Source organism: Poecilia latipinna, unplaced genomic scaffold (assembly GCF_001443285.1).
Source record: "Poecilia latipinna isolate Pla-1442-1.1 unplaced genomic scaffold, P_latipinna-1.0 Scaffold197, whole genome shotgun sequence".
NCBI lineage: Eukaryota > Metazoa > Chordata > Actinopteri > Cyprinodontiformes > Poeciliidae > Poecilia > Poecilia latipinna.
Genome location: NW_015112813.1, coordinates 636,021 through 651,994, shown reverse-complemented (window position 1 = coordinate 651,994; position 15,974 = coordinate 636,021). Strand labels below are relative to the sequence as shown.

The following is a 15,974-nucleotide window of genomic DNA, read 5'->3' as shown; positions in this document are numbered from 1 at the left end:
GTAGATTGTTTAGAAGGAAATCATGTCTGAAAAGCTGATTAGACTGGGTCAGTTTCGTGTTGCATCAGCTTGTCATGTGAACTAAAACACATCTTTGTTTGGACATGTGTGATTAAATTAGACATCATGCTTGTAGCATGTGGGGTGAAAGTGACAGGACAAGTTAATCAGCTCAGAGGAGCTTCTCCCATCAACCCGCAGTGACTTTAATCAAATTATGACCTTGTAAAGCATGCTCTTGTCATTTGGGACCCCAATCTCTTCACTAATGACTAATTAGCCCCATCACCTGTCCTCCTTTGCTTCCATTAAACCAGAACAAAGTGTTAAGATAATAAAATAAACAAAATAATGACAATTTCTACCTTGTAACAAAAATAAAAGATTGCAATATCTAATTCAAGGAGACTCACTAATAGACACAAGCCATCAGCGCTCTAGAGGACAATGAGAGCAATTACTTGAGCTACACAAGCTACATACATTTATTCAATACAACGTGAACTTAGTGAGTTCAGGGTTGAAAAAGAAAAAAAAAGACACACTTTGGAGCCACAATTCAGGCCACACCTACATCAAAATCCAACATGTCTGCCGCATACATAATGTGGTAATAAACTAATTTGCCCTCCCAAATATTTTGTATCCTATTTGTTCAGCCACATGTAGAAGGGAGATCACCTTTGCCAGCTATAGAACTAGAAGCCGCGCATCATTAAGTAATTCATTCTTATTCACTTGAAACGTTAACAGTAGTTGGTATGGTCCCTCAGCCAAAAAAAAAAAAAAAAAAAAACCTGAAACACTATCAGATTTCATGTGAAGCCATTCAAGATCTAAACTCTGAATTTCAAGGTTAATACTTTATTTAACACGGACGGAGCTCACAAAAAAAAAAGAAAAGAATCAAATATCAAAGACTTATGTCAGGTTTTGTGTTTGTTTTTATGGATAAACACAATTGGCTCCGAGTGTGAATATGTGAAACATCCTGACATTTCCAGTGGGTGTGGAGAAAGAGATGGGAAGGTGGTTTTATTTGTGGCATCCAGGGCCCTTGCAGCTGCGCTACTTGGCAGAGGCCACACAAACAGGCGGCTCCCATTCATTAGGCCTTTTTACATCAGAGATATAGTCTTCTTCTGGTGGCTTGAAGCATCTGCCTTTACACCAGTAGGAAGGAAGGTGTGGGGGTGGGAGAGAGTACGCAGGGAAACAGAAAAGAAGGAAGACTGATAAATCTGAGAGGCAGATAAGAGACACAGAGTCGAGTTGAAGACACAGAAGCGACTCACAGCAGAGCTGCGAGCTGCACTGAAGAGGGACTCAATGGAAAAACAGTACAAGTGACTGCTCTGATAGAGCAAACTTTTCTGTCTCATTGTCTGGTCCATTTTTCAACTCCTTCAAATCCTCAAATAAGAAACATCTTGGCTCCGACAATTAACAAATGGTCTCTGGATCGGCTTTTATGAATCTGACAGAGTGTGGCGACAAAAATCGCAATGAGTTCGATACAAAAGGAATCGTGGAAGCAAGTTTGCACAGTGTTCTGCAGCCGTGCTGCAACAATGCCGTCCTTGCCACGGAGCCGTTGCAGTTTGCAATGTAGCCAATCTCCAACTGAACAGATTGTTAAAAGGTTCCCACAACCTGGATGCCAATATTCAGCATCTGAATGAACTCCAGTTCTCTTGCTTATGGTTGGAATAAAAGGGCAGTGAATATTCTCCTCAATCAGAGCTCGTGCACGTGATCAGAAGGAAGTTCCAGTTGGATAGGAAAAAAAATGGGATAAACTTCATATCATTACACCATTTTATTCAAACAGTATGGTGTTTGTACTAAATATCTAATGTGTTGTATTTGCATGGTGTATTTGTACCATTTCTGTAGCTAATCTGCGCAATTTTTAATTTGAATTCTTATGTTTTGAACAGTACAGATTGGAGAGCTGACCTAACGTAACCAGGTTACGTTAGGTCAGTCCTATACAAAGTCACAGGACTTTGTATAATTGTTGTTCAAGGAAAACAAAAAGAAGCACCACAATCATATCTCACACATGCATGCAAAACTCTTGTACAATGAAACAGTCATTTAAGACATTGGTAATGAGCAACAATCGCTTGGCCAATGCGAACAAAAATACTGTTATATTACTTTTCTTAAACATAATCAACTTTACTGCTGGAGACAGGCATCAGCCCATCGTGACTCTGTGAGGATAAGCCAGTACAGTAATGCACAGATGATCTTGGTAAATTAGCCAGGATTTCTCTGTGTCTCCAAACTGAGGTCACTCAGACAGTCATCTAATGTAAGATTATTGTTCATAAAAACTGCATAAAATTCCACTTAATAAAAAAACAAACAAAAAAAAAAAACGTATTCCGAGCACATAGCTTTCAATTTACAAATACCCTCCTTAAAGTTTGACCGAAACCTTTAACTGCTCATAATCTTGTTTGTACCAGCAGATGCATCTATTTTTTTGGTAAACTATGAAGGATCTCAAGCAGGTAATCCCAGATTTAATCTCGGGATGATTATGTATCATTATGGGATTTACATTTATTTAGAAAGACGGGCAGAAAAGCTGAATTGATTGTTCATTTTATCCTCATTCTCAGACATGCAAACTGAAGAAGTTACTTATACCACAGGGCTGGTTAGGTGAGCTTGTGCGAAAAATATTCCGCAGATATTTCTGAAGCCTAAAATCACCTTGGGCTTCAATTCTATTATATGCACAACAGGTAGGAGGCAATGCAGCAGTTTTACAAGAAAAATTTGCTGCCGTTTTGACATTTTCCATAGACTTATTAATCTTGTAGTGATGAATGAGGCACATCACATCCAGAGCGGACATGTCCCACAGGCCACCACTGTTGCTGTAATGAAGCACTTTAAAATGATATGGCCATTCCCAATAAAGATTTTTCTAAATTTCACAACACAGATTTCCATTATAGTGTTTCCCAGCAGGTGGAGGGACAGTGGCATTTACTTTCGGTTTTGTAGGGTTTTGCCCCCCCACCCCCTTCCAATTTTAGCTGAATATATGTAAATCTTGACACTTTGGAAGCTGTCTCCGAGGGCAAAAATAAATAAAACATCAGCTTTATCTTTATACAGATCAATTTTGATGAGAAATAACTGGGGAATGTGTGGCAGAAACAGCTGAACTTGTCAAACCGGATTGTTTGAGTTCCCTAGGTAGCAGACTGTTTAATGATTCAGGTAGTACATGAAAGGAAATAAAGCAGACTCTAAAAGGATAGTTTGGATTTTTTTTTTTTTTTGAGGCTAGGTTTTGTAAAGTTAATATCACTATAATAGTTCCCTTACTTATAAGAGATTTAAAATATATATATATATTCACAAAATGTACATGTAGATTTTTGTACGAAAACTATTCAGACTATTTAGGAGAATGGAAAAGATGTGCAGATAACAGGAGGGATGTAAACACTCGAGTTGTTGGGAACAGTGAAGTGAGAGGAAGGACCTGCAGTTGCACTCCTTTGTGCACCTAGGATGAAGGAATCAGTCACTGAATTAGGTTCTCCAGTTCTGCAGCAGCTTCATGCATGAGGTGGGAGACATTATCCACGTTATTTTAACCAGAGTTCTTCAGTCTGATATCCACCGGTAACGGTGTGCTGGGGTCCCGCCTGAAAATGGTTGAAACCTGTGGTTTATACGGGAATCTATAAAGGAAGATCCCAGGAAGGGAGTTGTTGAGAATCTGATCATTGCTCACAAAACTAGTTCAAAGTATGTAAGTTTTCAAATAAATGACAGATTCTTCAAATATTTTTGGATTTCAGCATGTTGGACATTGTCGTAAGCCTTCGACTTTGAGATCTTTTTACTCAAAATTTCCCTCTGGAGACTCATTCCTTGTTTTTTTTTAAGCTCTACACAAATCCCAAGTTGGACCCATCGTCTGCACCGTTTTGAAAGCCTGTGGGACGGCATGCAAGTCGGATGGTAAATCGGCGTCATTATATTCGCAATCTGTGGAAATTAACATCCACAATTAACCTTTATCTGCTGCAGACAACGCACCTCTGGCCAGGTCAGACAGCCTGTTCGCATGACATTTAATATAAAAAGCATCCTTGAACGCAGACTGATGATACGTTAGAAACGCCATCTCGAATCTAAATGGAAATCATATGGGGTCCGGGAGAACGATAATAGCCTTGCTTTGTCGAACCGGGCCCGAAGAATACAGATACACGAAAGAAAGGAGGCACTGGATACAACAAACAAAATGATTACACATTTTAGAGCAATTTCTGGGTCCTGCGATCATAATCATTTTGTCGATAGCCTTCCAGTGTGCAGGTGCACTGATACAGATGGTTTTATGAAGATCCATTAAAAATAATTTCGCTCATCACCAGACCCAGGAGGGGCCCCAACCCAGCAACTGGGAGACGAGCCCAGATGCCTGCTTAGGCTGGAGTTAAAAAAAAAAAAACACCAAGCCCCACATTCCTGATGTGGAACACCCTGGCACCACGGGAACACGGTGAAATAATGCAACCTGTCAAGGTGGGAAGTAAGAGTGCTTGTGTACACATGCACAGACATTTGCGAACGAGCTCTTAAAATCACACACACACACACACACAGAGGAAAAACTGTATAGAAATTGTTGTTTTCAACTTGTGCAAGAGTGACAGCAACTGTAAGATAAAGTTGGAGAAATGCAAATGATTAAAGAAAAAAAAAAAGGTGGACCAGAACAAGATTGCTGATTTGACTGTCATTTAAGGATTTTATAACAACAAAAATGCTTTTTCAAAAGCGCGGTTGCAAACAAGGCAGCCGGGGGGGTTAGGGTTTCTTTCGACGTGGTTGTCTTTGATAGCAAACATTTGATGTGTTTTGATTAGACTCCGGTGGGGGGGATTATCAAAGGCGAAGAGAAATCAATGTTCGCTTAATAAAGAAGACTTTGGTGGGAGGGAGACGGTTCTGTTTGTGACAGGGCCTGTCGTTTCCCTTATCTCCTGCTCCTCAGATCCCAGAGACAGGCAAATATTTTAACTGTAAACAGCCGCGGCACGACAGCCTGCGTGGGCTTCCTGTCAGGTTTACCACTTGATGCTTACTCACCTATTCCAAACAAGAGAAAATGTGCTTCCATTAAGGGAAATCGCATTTACAGGGCCTTGCTAAAGTATTTGTGCCCGCCGAGCAATCCCCCATATTGCCATAAAACTTTGCTTTGTGTTGGGAATTTATGCAACAAGCCAACACAAAGCAGATTAAAGTATTGAAGTGAAAGAAAAGCAGTACATGGTTGTATTTTTGGCTAATGATCCAGAAAACATATTGTGCATTTGTACCCTTTATGAGTGAACATTGCCTACCAAGACATGGCTGCCTACTTATATGGACAGGGAGAGTATTAGAGCAACAGTCAGGAGGCTTGTGGCAAGTATGATTTTTTTCCCCACAGCCCAGGAGGAAACTATAAGTCAGACAATCTACAAATACAGACTTTGGATCCAGTGGCAAGAAGAAAAAAAAAAAAAAAAAACGAAAAATCTCTGCTCTAATGGCTTTGGTTTTCCACAAACATGTACGGAACACAGAGAATAAGGGAAAGAAGGCGATCTAGTCAGATGGAGACATGTTAGAATGGCCCAGTCAAAATCAAGACAGATGTCCAACAGAAAAACTGATAATAGTTAAATATTTATGTTCACAGCTGCTCTAATTTCAATCTCTGAGATTAAACCATTTTGCGAAAGAAGAAGGAGAAAACGTTTCTGTTTTTATGTGTGCAGAGAGACAAACTCCAAATGATTCGCAGCTGCAATCGAAGCAAAAGTTGGTTTTTCACAAAGTTGACTCAGTGGGGCTGACTGCAAGTGTTTGCCACACTTGGAGTTTGTACTGTATTTTTCTGGTAACGACAACATTTGAAATCCATGTCATGTCATGAAATTTCATACTAATAAAAAAGATTAGAGTGATTAGATTTCTGCATTGTGAGCAATGACTTGTTTTCCATGAAAACAGAGACTTTTCAGTACAAACTGCAAAGGGCATAAATGACCGTCTTCACTCAAGGAATGAAAAAGAAAAAAATATATAAATGAGTATATGTATACGTTTTCACAAATTTTTGTGCGATAAAAAAATGTTGAATGCCGCATAAAATAGATACGATCGCGGATAGTATGACAACTAGCTGATTAAGAAATAATTGAAGTACATCTCTGACAGCAGCAAATTGCTTCCAGCATACAGTATGTCAAAAAATGTTCCCCAGGTGTCATAAAAGTGCAACATCTCTCATCAGTCACCTCAGAAAGTGAAACTGTCATCTAGAGATTCACTACGCAGAGTAAAATATTTCAAGCTTTTACTTTCTGTAATTTTACTTTTGCGCAACGAAAACCCAAAATTCAGTGTTAAAAAATAAATGACTTCCGTTTCCAAACTTTTTATAGGTACACAAAAAAGTGGAGATGAACAACTGACTTGGAGCTGATCTTGATCTGCATCAGCACTTAAATTTTATTCCATTTCAGACGTACTTTAATCACGTCATAAATGGGGTACATACATACGCTATAGGCTGGTAAATTTGTAATTTACTTGATGCACTGACACAGTAAACACAAACAACAAGGATTTATACTGGTAAAACATTGTGGGTGCACATGGGGCTTAAATGTTTTGAACTGGCAGGACAACAAAGGTTCGAATCGACTGATAACCTGCCAGGGGCAGGTACACAGAAACTGTAGGATTCTGAGCTGCAAGAAGGCAGAGAGATGAATTTGTTCAAATTGTTTGCTTCCTGCACAGCATAAACAGCTGCTTCTGTATCTTTCAACTCATCTTTCACTCCATCAGTAAACATCTATGTGAATTTAAATAGAGTGAGCAAATAAACATTTATGAAACATTCTCATAGTATGAAAATGTTCAAGAAACAGGTTTGAAACTGTTTTATTATCACTACTTGCCAAATTTAGACTAAAAGAGTAGATAATTAATTAACATTATAATATTTCAATGGTCATTCTCTGTCTTAGGAGCCGTAAAACCACCTTTAGGAAGATTGTGAGGGTTTATTGCAGATTAAATCCATTATTTCTTATTGAAGGAGGAAGTGTTGGTATAATGCGTTTCTGTTTTTGTTGAATTATTCCGCTTTCTCTCCAAGTTTTATATTTAAAAGCATCTGCAAATCATCTCCAGCAGGCTATGCACCCCTCCGTACACTTCAAAGGAAAGCCAAGAGCCCTTGAATTAAGTCAATCATTTAGTCGTGGAAAATTAATTAAAAGAATAATTAAATCATTAACACATTAAATACTGCAATTAGGGATCTTGTCCTACATGAGTGAATTTAAGGGAATTTAATGGGGGAAGCAATTGGAGCAATGGGCTGTGCCTAAACAAAATCTTTATTTAATGCTTTATTCACCACTACACACATTTTAGAATAACCTTCTGCTAAATAAATGGTTGAATAATGTTGTCTTGTTTATATATCAGAGACATGCAAAGTGGGACTTTATGAAACTCAACAAGTCTCAGTCTAAGATGAATGTATATTTATGTTCAAACCATAATAAATGTGTCTTTTGTAATTATTTCACACTAGCGCAGGCAAAGAAAAATATCTGCTACCCGACTCTTCCTTTTAGCAACTGGAACCTTTAGGTGACACAAAGGGAGAAATAAGAGGGTCAGGGGGCCATCAAGAAAAAGAAAAAAAAAAAAATATATATATATTTACCCCCAAATGTTTATATCCTTTAGGTTAGTTTCGAGGTATATGAATTAGAAGCCTCCTGGCCACGTTCCCCTGGAGGTTTTTGGGGCGCATCCATCTAGCTGTAGACCCAGAGGGGGGGATGGGAGGGGGGTATGGCAGGAAGACTGTACATCTCACAGACTCTGGGAAAGCCTCAGGATCTCCCCAGCAGCTGAAAAATGCTGCTGGAGAGAGGGGACATGTGAACTTCCTCACAATGGCAGTTCAAGTTGGAAGAAGTCACAAACAAAACAAACATAGGTGAAATTATTTTTATTACTTTTCCTAAATGTGATTAATCGTTTCCTTGGTACGTGTTAAAACGGTAAGTAATTTCACGACTTGAAAGACATTCAGTGGGATATTCAAAGGGTAAGGGAGTCTCATTCATTTTTTTTTTTTTTACATCCGTTTTGCTCTCAGTAATGACTTTCTTTCCACACTGGATTCACAAAGCGTCTTGCATTAAAAATATGCACCTGTCAGATCGAGCAGATGGTGTATTATACACACATTTTTTTTGTGTGTGAGGCTGCAGTTTTTCCTCTTCGGCTACAAACACAACCTCCAGAAGTCGACAAAGAAAAAAAAAAAGTTTTTTGTTTTTTTACATCGTTCTCCAGGTTTTGATCTAATGAGGCCTTTATCAAAACATGACTGAAGAAGTCACCTCGAAATTGCATTTCTAGATCAGTTCAGATTGCAAATGAAAGAGGAGTTATGTGGCTTTTTATCAGATTCAGAAATAAAAAATAAATAAAACTGAATTTATTAATGTTGTAGTTCCAAATTGAAAAATTACAGTAGTTCATATAAATAAGACAAATATAAGAACTTATTTATTCTGTATTATCACATGAGGTAAAGGTGCAATTTCATCGTTCAGGTCTCAGCTAAATGAATCATCCTTTCGTAAACCTGACATGCCCCCACCCCAACATTAGATTAATAGTCACTTAGTGTGGAAGGTGCTCCGCGTAACACAAATACACTTAAAAATTGTATTTGCGGCAGCATTTTCTTCAAGCTGCCAGGGTGCTGCTGTTACGCAGCCATGCTTAAGTTTAAAGGTTGAATCAACTCTGCTTGCATGCTGCGGTAATGGGTCTGATGTTTTGGCATTTAAGAACAGATAAAAAAATAATGCATCCCCATGCTGAAATTTGCGAGACAAAAAAAAATCTCCAAGCATAATCGCATCGCAAAAGAAAAGCGTCCCTGACAGGGCATTCACAGGCGATATTCTGAGCCTGAGGTTTTACGGGCTCCGAGACAAGCTCAACCTCGCATTATGAGATGTAAAAAAGAAAAGTCTCTGTGCACCTGGGAAGAAGAGCCAGATTTAGTACCGCTGCCTATATGCACATTTTCCGATCGGAGCTGCACCTGGACAACCGGGGAGCCTCGCGGGCGCTTCGCTGTCGTCAGCGGTCTATTTGTGTAAACATATCAGAGTCAAACGGGAATGATCTCTCATATTGATCCCCCTCCAGTCTAAATATTTTTAGAAAGACATTGATTATATTGGCTGGCATGTTCTGGGAAGCAGTAATTGAAAAATGTCACATTGACTCTTTATGCATTAGAGAAAATTTAGAAGAAGGAAAAAAAAATGCCTGGGCATTAGTCGTGTGGAAGGAGATCGGTTTCATGCGCGAAGCGGCCTTAGAAAAACGTCCACATCCCTCAAACCTTTTCACATTTTGTCACAAAATTCAGTGCAGCTTATTTACATTTTATTGGGGCAACACCAAGTGGACTAAGTAAAATGACACACTGTCTAATTTATCACTTGAAAATGATACAAATAAAGGAGGTACCTATCTGAAAACCACAAGACAAGAACACAATCACTTAGTAAAGCAGCAAAAAGGCCAAAAGTATAAATGAAACAGCTAGCAATCTGGAAACTGAGTTCATAACAGAGTTTTTTATCCTACATGCAAAGCACTGTGTGTGCTGGAACACACTCCCCTATCTAAAATACAGTGGTGGCAGCATCATGCTATGGGGTTGGCTTTCGTCTGCAGGGAAAGGAAGATTTCTCTGAGATGAAGGGAAGATTAGTGGAGCTAAAATCAGAAAATCTGTTGGAGACTGAGAGGAGGTTCACCTTCCAGTGGAAGAAGGAGCATAAACGCACAGCCAGAGCTCTTATGGAACATGTCAAAACCAAAGCATGTTCATGTGTTTGAATGGTCCAGTCAAAGCCCAGGCCTAAACTCAACTGAGAAATTGTGGTAGGACTTTTTCTTGTCTTCTTGTTTTACTAAACACCAACAACGATCACTTTAAAGAAAAGCATTGTCGCAGGTTACACTTTGAACAAAACTACATATCTTAGCACTGTAACAAATTTAAAACCCTGAATAATGGATCTACAACTCCAATGTACCAGAAGAGCTTTGTGTAAAAATCATATGCACAGATTGAACTGAGCTTATGTATGGTGTGTAACGTTTGTGGAAAATTGCCGGGTGCCGATTTAGCAGATATCCAGGGAGATATGCGGAGCTGCGCCTAATCGCGGTACAGGCAAGTCATGCATCTCAAATGAAAGTGGTTCACATTCAGCAGGTTTAAAACATCAAAGTGCACATTTGAGAGAAAACAAAGCCGTGAGATAGCTCTTTCTTTTTATATCAAAGTGCCAAGTAAAAACTAAGCAAAACTTCTAATAGAGCTCCTAGCCTGAGTGTTGAGCATAAACCGGATTGTAGTTATCCCACACCAGCATTGCTGCTAGTTTTGCAAAACAAAACTCAGTTATTAATAAAAATAAAAAATTAAAAAAAGAACAAATTCACTGTTCATCGCAGGCAAAGATAGCGCCAGTTTTTTCTTTTTTTGTAACATTCCTCCAAAAATGTCAGGACAGTAGGGGTCAACAGTTAAAACTGTTCATTGCTCAATGCCTGATGGACCCCTGAAAGTACGCAACCATGCTCACGTAGACCTGCTCACAAACATGCCCACACTTTTCCGCATTTATTAAGCCCGTTGTTTGTGAGGGGCGTCCGGGGAGAGAATGTCAGACGACTGATTCATGGCCAGATACATTCACGAGGATCGTATTAGCCCACAGTTCGGGGTTTGTTTCTGCCAAGCTGCTCACATGCATACATACCCAGGAGATGCACAGTGCACATCTCTGCGCAGACCATCAGTGACTGTAAAACAGTAGAGTCGTAATGTTCCCCAGCCATGGGGGCTTATTAGAAGGCATAAAAACTGCATGCTACCTTCATTCATATTCTCCATAAACACCCCGCATTTTTTTTTCCCCCTTTTACTGCTTTCCAACTTTGGGCAGTTAGAAAATATAAGCCTTTGTGCCACTGTTTTGTGCTGCATGATTGATTTGCAAAATAGGTCTGTACTGGAAATGTATCTTGAATAAGGCGAGGATTTGCCTCTGTGTGTAAGTGCAAATTGCAGTGTCAGATCTCTGCGTGGATGTTGTTTGTCAGGCGTAAACTCAGCACGGCGGCAATTTTTATTTCCACCCCCCCTCCCGTCTTTACGGCAATGTCTGTATAATCTGGAAAAATAGGAGCTGTCGTTGATTATAGTCACGGGGATTGGGGAGAAATTGACATTTCTAACTCAGAAATTCCAGTGAATAAAATATTTTTTACAGTGCGGCGCATCTCAAACATTCCATGGTTACGAAAACAGAATTAATCATTTCCTTTCAACGTACGGAGGCTCAGAATAGATGCTACCCTCTGAAGCTCAAGTACAGACAATTACAGGGGCCGGAGATCTGTTTGGGAATAATCTGGGATGGAAAATAGTGCCAGACCACTGAGATCGACTCTTGCCTTGTGTGACTGGGGCGGCAGCTTCAAAGAGGCTGAATCGCAGGTACTGAATCTGTCATGTTGGTTTACATTAGAGCAAGGTCAGTCAAGTTAAATGGCAGGCAGAGAAGCAAGAGTGAAAGTTTTTCTACAAACAGTAGTTGCTTTTGAGAGTTTGTGCAGTGGGCGAGATGCTGTGAAGTAAACCGTTAAACCAACAAAAGCAGCAGAAAAGTCTGGAGAGAAAGTAAAATAAAGTTAATTGGTCAACAACAGACCTGCTCTAAAGCTACATGTGATGAGGCGTAAAATACCTACAAGTTCAGCAGTTTTAGGAGCTTATTTTCAACAGAAAAAAAAAAATAATGTGCAGAAATTCTGGCCAATCAAGCAGTGATATTACAGCCAATGAAGCAGGTATTGGAACTTTTGAGAGACGCCTGCTGGAAATTACATCAGCTTCTTTATAAAGCTCATCAGTCGAGGGAAGCATGAAGTGCTGAAAAACTTTCTGCTGGACAGCAGAGCTGATGTTGGTCTTAATAAAGCACAGTGGACCAGAAAAACACCAGCCAATGACTCAACTCAAATCCTCACTGACGGGCAGCAGAAAGAGTGCGAGGCAGCACTGGAGGACTCACACCTGCAGAACATTGCCTCTTCAGATGACCTCCCTCAACAAAATCTCTCTCACATCTGGCTATGAAGGCCACCACCATTTTCTAACTATGTTTGCAATGTGTGGTAAGATCTTTGCAGCTAAATTGTTCGTTTTGTACAGAATCTCAGACAGATTGTCTTTTTGTGTCTTTTTGTAGAACCTACAAATAAAGTTTTGCCCCATCTTTAAATATATGCCTGATACTTAAAATTTAGCTGAGAATTAATATGTAAAAGCAAAATTTTGGCACAATCATATTATGGAAAATGACAGAGTAAATGTGATGGAAAACTCTGCCCACAAATTGAATTTGTATCTTTTATATATATATATATATATATATATATATATATATATATATATATATACACACACACACACACACACACACACACACACACACACACACACACACACACACACACACAAATGCATATACACTCATATTATAAGTCCCATAACACTGTTCCCAAGTTTTGTTATCTGTTCCATTTGGGATCCTCCTCTTGCAAATGAAATTATAGACTTATACAAAGATGTATAAAAAATATATTTTTTAGAGGTTCCTATGCTGCCAATTTTAATAATGCATTCCGTCTTGGTTACATTCACACAATGCAGGCAAAAGCGGCTACATAATTTTTTTTTTTTTTTTACACACTTAACAGCACAAATCCGATTTTGTCAAGTCAGGCTGGGGTCACTTTCGTACATGGTCTTAGGTGATTATTTTCAAAGCTAGCTCAGTCTGAATGACCATGCCACATTTCATCTGAAAGCAGACACAGCTGATTCAGCCGGTCATGCTTTTGACACCGTGGAGTGCACAAAAATGTCAGGTCTGAGGCACATGTGCAGACATGTGTAGCATCCATATTTACTTCCCTAACCACACTGTTTCGTGGGTGACTTCAGGTCTTTTGTGAAAGCAGGTCACTTCAGGGGCAAATTACAACAATTACAATCTGATGGCGGTCACAGTAAAATTATCTGAAAAACAAATATCATGCAAAAGAAAAAAAATACTGATTTCAGATATTTCTTTTTTTTTATGGAAATTTTGCAGTTCAAAGGAAGCCCATGTGATGACAATCGATTGAGTGAATGCTTTAGATACATTGTATGGAAATTACTTTTCTGTTCCATTGTCACAAATGTGTGGAATTTGCAAAAATGCTCCAAAAACTAACTGGAACTTTGTATGTTGTGCAAAGTGAGTCTAGTGTCAAACTAAGGATGGGTACGTGATAATGATCCCAATAGCAACTGATTCAGTATGGTGAAGAATCTATGATTCTTTAAGGCTGCTTCTCTTTCAAAGACACTAAAAATCTTATTAGGGTGCGTAGCATCTTAAGCCCTTTAAAATACCCAGATATTTCAAATAAATATCTGATAGGTATTTTCCTCGAACCTATATAAAAAGACCACAGACAACGTATATGAATTTCATAGACAAAGCTTTTGCAAAAGAACTCTCCATCAACAACCTCATCAGCCGTTCACAGAGAATTCTGATCTCCTTCCACGCGAGCCCCTGTTTTATTGTCAAAGCAGAACAGCCAGAAAAAAACAACAGAGGTCGTAAAACATTTAACCTAAACAAACCAGCAACTCAGTTTCAGGTGTGATATCTGATCTACGATCTGAGCCCAGTTCAGCTGTAGGTCAAACTGTCAACAAAGAGGGAGGATAAACGAGACAAAATACGACTGCTCACAGGCAGTTAGGAGGTATTCTGGTTGATAAGAATTAAGGTCTGGGAAACACAGAGTTATACACACATAAGGAAGAAAACACTTTAAACTAAAAATCACAATAATACTGATTAACATTAGACTGAAAGTAATAACAAAATGATAATACCAAAAATCTCTATCAATATCCGACGCGGTTTGTCAGTTATCTGAAAAACTGGACCCTACACTGTTAATTTAAGCAATAATAAACTAAAACAAATTGGCACATTTGCACAGCCAACAATCAACCTTCTTCCATGGCTACCTTCGTTTTCTCACCATTGGCTTGTCTATTTGCTGCGTAATGATTAGCAGTGACACTGGCTCCCCCCTTTAAACTGCGGCGGCCAAATGAGTTCAGTCACTAAACACGGGCAACATTATAAGTGTGCATTTGACTCATACAGTTGGTCCTGTAATCTGAGGTGAGGTGTGAACAAAATGCCCGCTTTTCCATTTGAGACATGGCTGTTTGTGAAGCTGATGAAATGTGGTCACAAGGCTGTGATCTGGCCAGATTAAATCTACAAAGGTCATCACATGGTTATACTCTTTTAGCAGATGCACAGTCATGCTTTTTTTTTTTTTTACGTTGCATATAAATATAGTATTGATTTTTTTCCCCCTCAGTGTTCAGGTTAACTCCACCACTTTGCAGACATTTCAAGTTGTGGTTATGACCAACTAGTTATCACAAACTGGACATTTGCGGAATGCAGATTTTATCTTTTTTTGACAAATAAGTAAATTTTCTTAGTATCTTGCTTAATTGGCTTGATTAGGGGCTATATTCTCTAGTCAACTGGACCAAATAGAATCCAGAGCCTCAAACCACAGAAATGTGTACAATAATAAATTAGAAAATTACAATTAGTCATGTGAGATATGAGCATTTTTATGACCATCTTAATTTATGAAAATGCATCCGTGTAACTTGTTCGTTTGTTACGGGGACGCAATACAGAAAGAAAATGTTCAGAGTACAATCATTTTTTTTATTATTATTAAAACTCCTCAGCTTTGGTTCTTTTTTGCAGCCATTTAATCCAATTTGTTTAAAATCCTTCTGCCTTTACTGAGAGATAAATTAAAAAAAAGAAGTTACTTAATTTTCAAAGTGCATTTGTATTCCAGCAAAAGTTGCTAAGAAGTAAAAGTATCACAGTTTCAGCCGAGTTAAACCTGAAATATTACTGGCTTCATCACATTTGTACCATTTTCTGTTACCTATGGAAACATGTTTGAAAGATCAAGATTTCCCATGGAAAATCATTCTGAATTGTTTGATGGTTCAGCTGACAGAACAACAAGTGATCTGTCTGATCTGATCCCTGCCTCTCGGCACGTCAAGTATCGTGTTCAAGTAACAGTCAAATGTCATTTTGCAGTGTTGGGTGAGTTCATAAGGTTTGCAAAGTAAACAGACAACTATCGAGCCTTAAAGATTATTTAAAACTACCCATTCAATGATCTTTCCATGAAAACGACCAGTAGAGAAAGCCATATCCTTTCAAAAAGGGTATGGCAATGATGAATTTGGATAAGCTTTGCAGAAGGAGATAAAAAAACTGACAGTACCCATAAAGTATCCAACAGGTTTTATAGCATGAAGGGTGCCTCCCCCCCACTTTCGTCATGTGAATAAAAAGTCTTTTAAAATCCAAGAGGCAGGTGAGATCAACAGATCTCATTTACATAGGTTCCTCTAAAATATGTGCTCCCAAAGTGCGTCAACAAGCATTACAGTCTCTGAAAATGACAAAAGGTGAGCCTACTTTTTTAATAACGGCTTAGTACTGGACCTTTGTTGCAAATCCCGACGGATTCAGCAGTCTGCAAAATCTTGCCATACCATTTTCTGGAATAAGATCAAAAGATTTGGAATCACAACATGAAGATGCTCAGCAAGTCATTGTAAAGTTATAACAAGACAACAAGTACACACACAGTTATACATTGTGTGGCATTGTTAC

At 38.8% G+C, this 15,974-nt stretch overlaps 1 long non-coding RNA gene across 3 annotated transcripts in view; it reads right to left on the bottom strand.

Moving 5' to 3' along the window:
* Window positions 1-15,974, bottom strand: part of LOC106946585 (uncharacterized) — a 96,638-nt gene that overhangs the window by 77,758 nt on the left and 2,906 nt on the right. For 2 of the 3 annotated variants that reach the window (XR_001424804.1, XR_001424803.1), the window contains exon 3: window positions 15,804-15,859. This is a non-coding gene — a long non-coding RNA (uncharacterized LOC106946585). Of the gene's footprint in view, window positions 1-14,979; window positions 15,860-15,974 lie in introns of those variants that run through there. The other variant, XR_001424802.1, reaches the window with a different exon arrangement.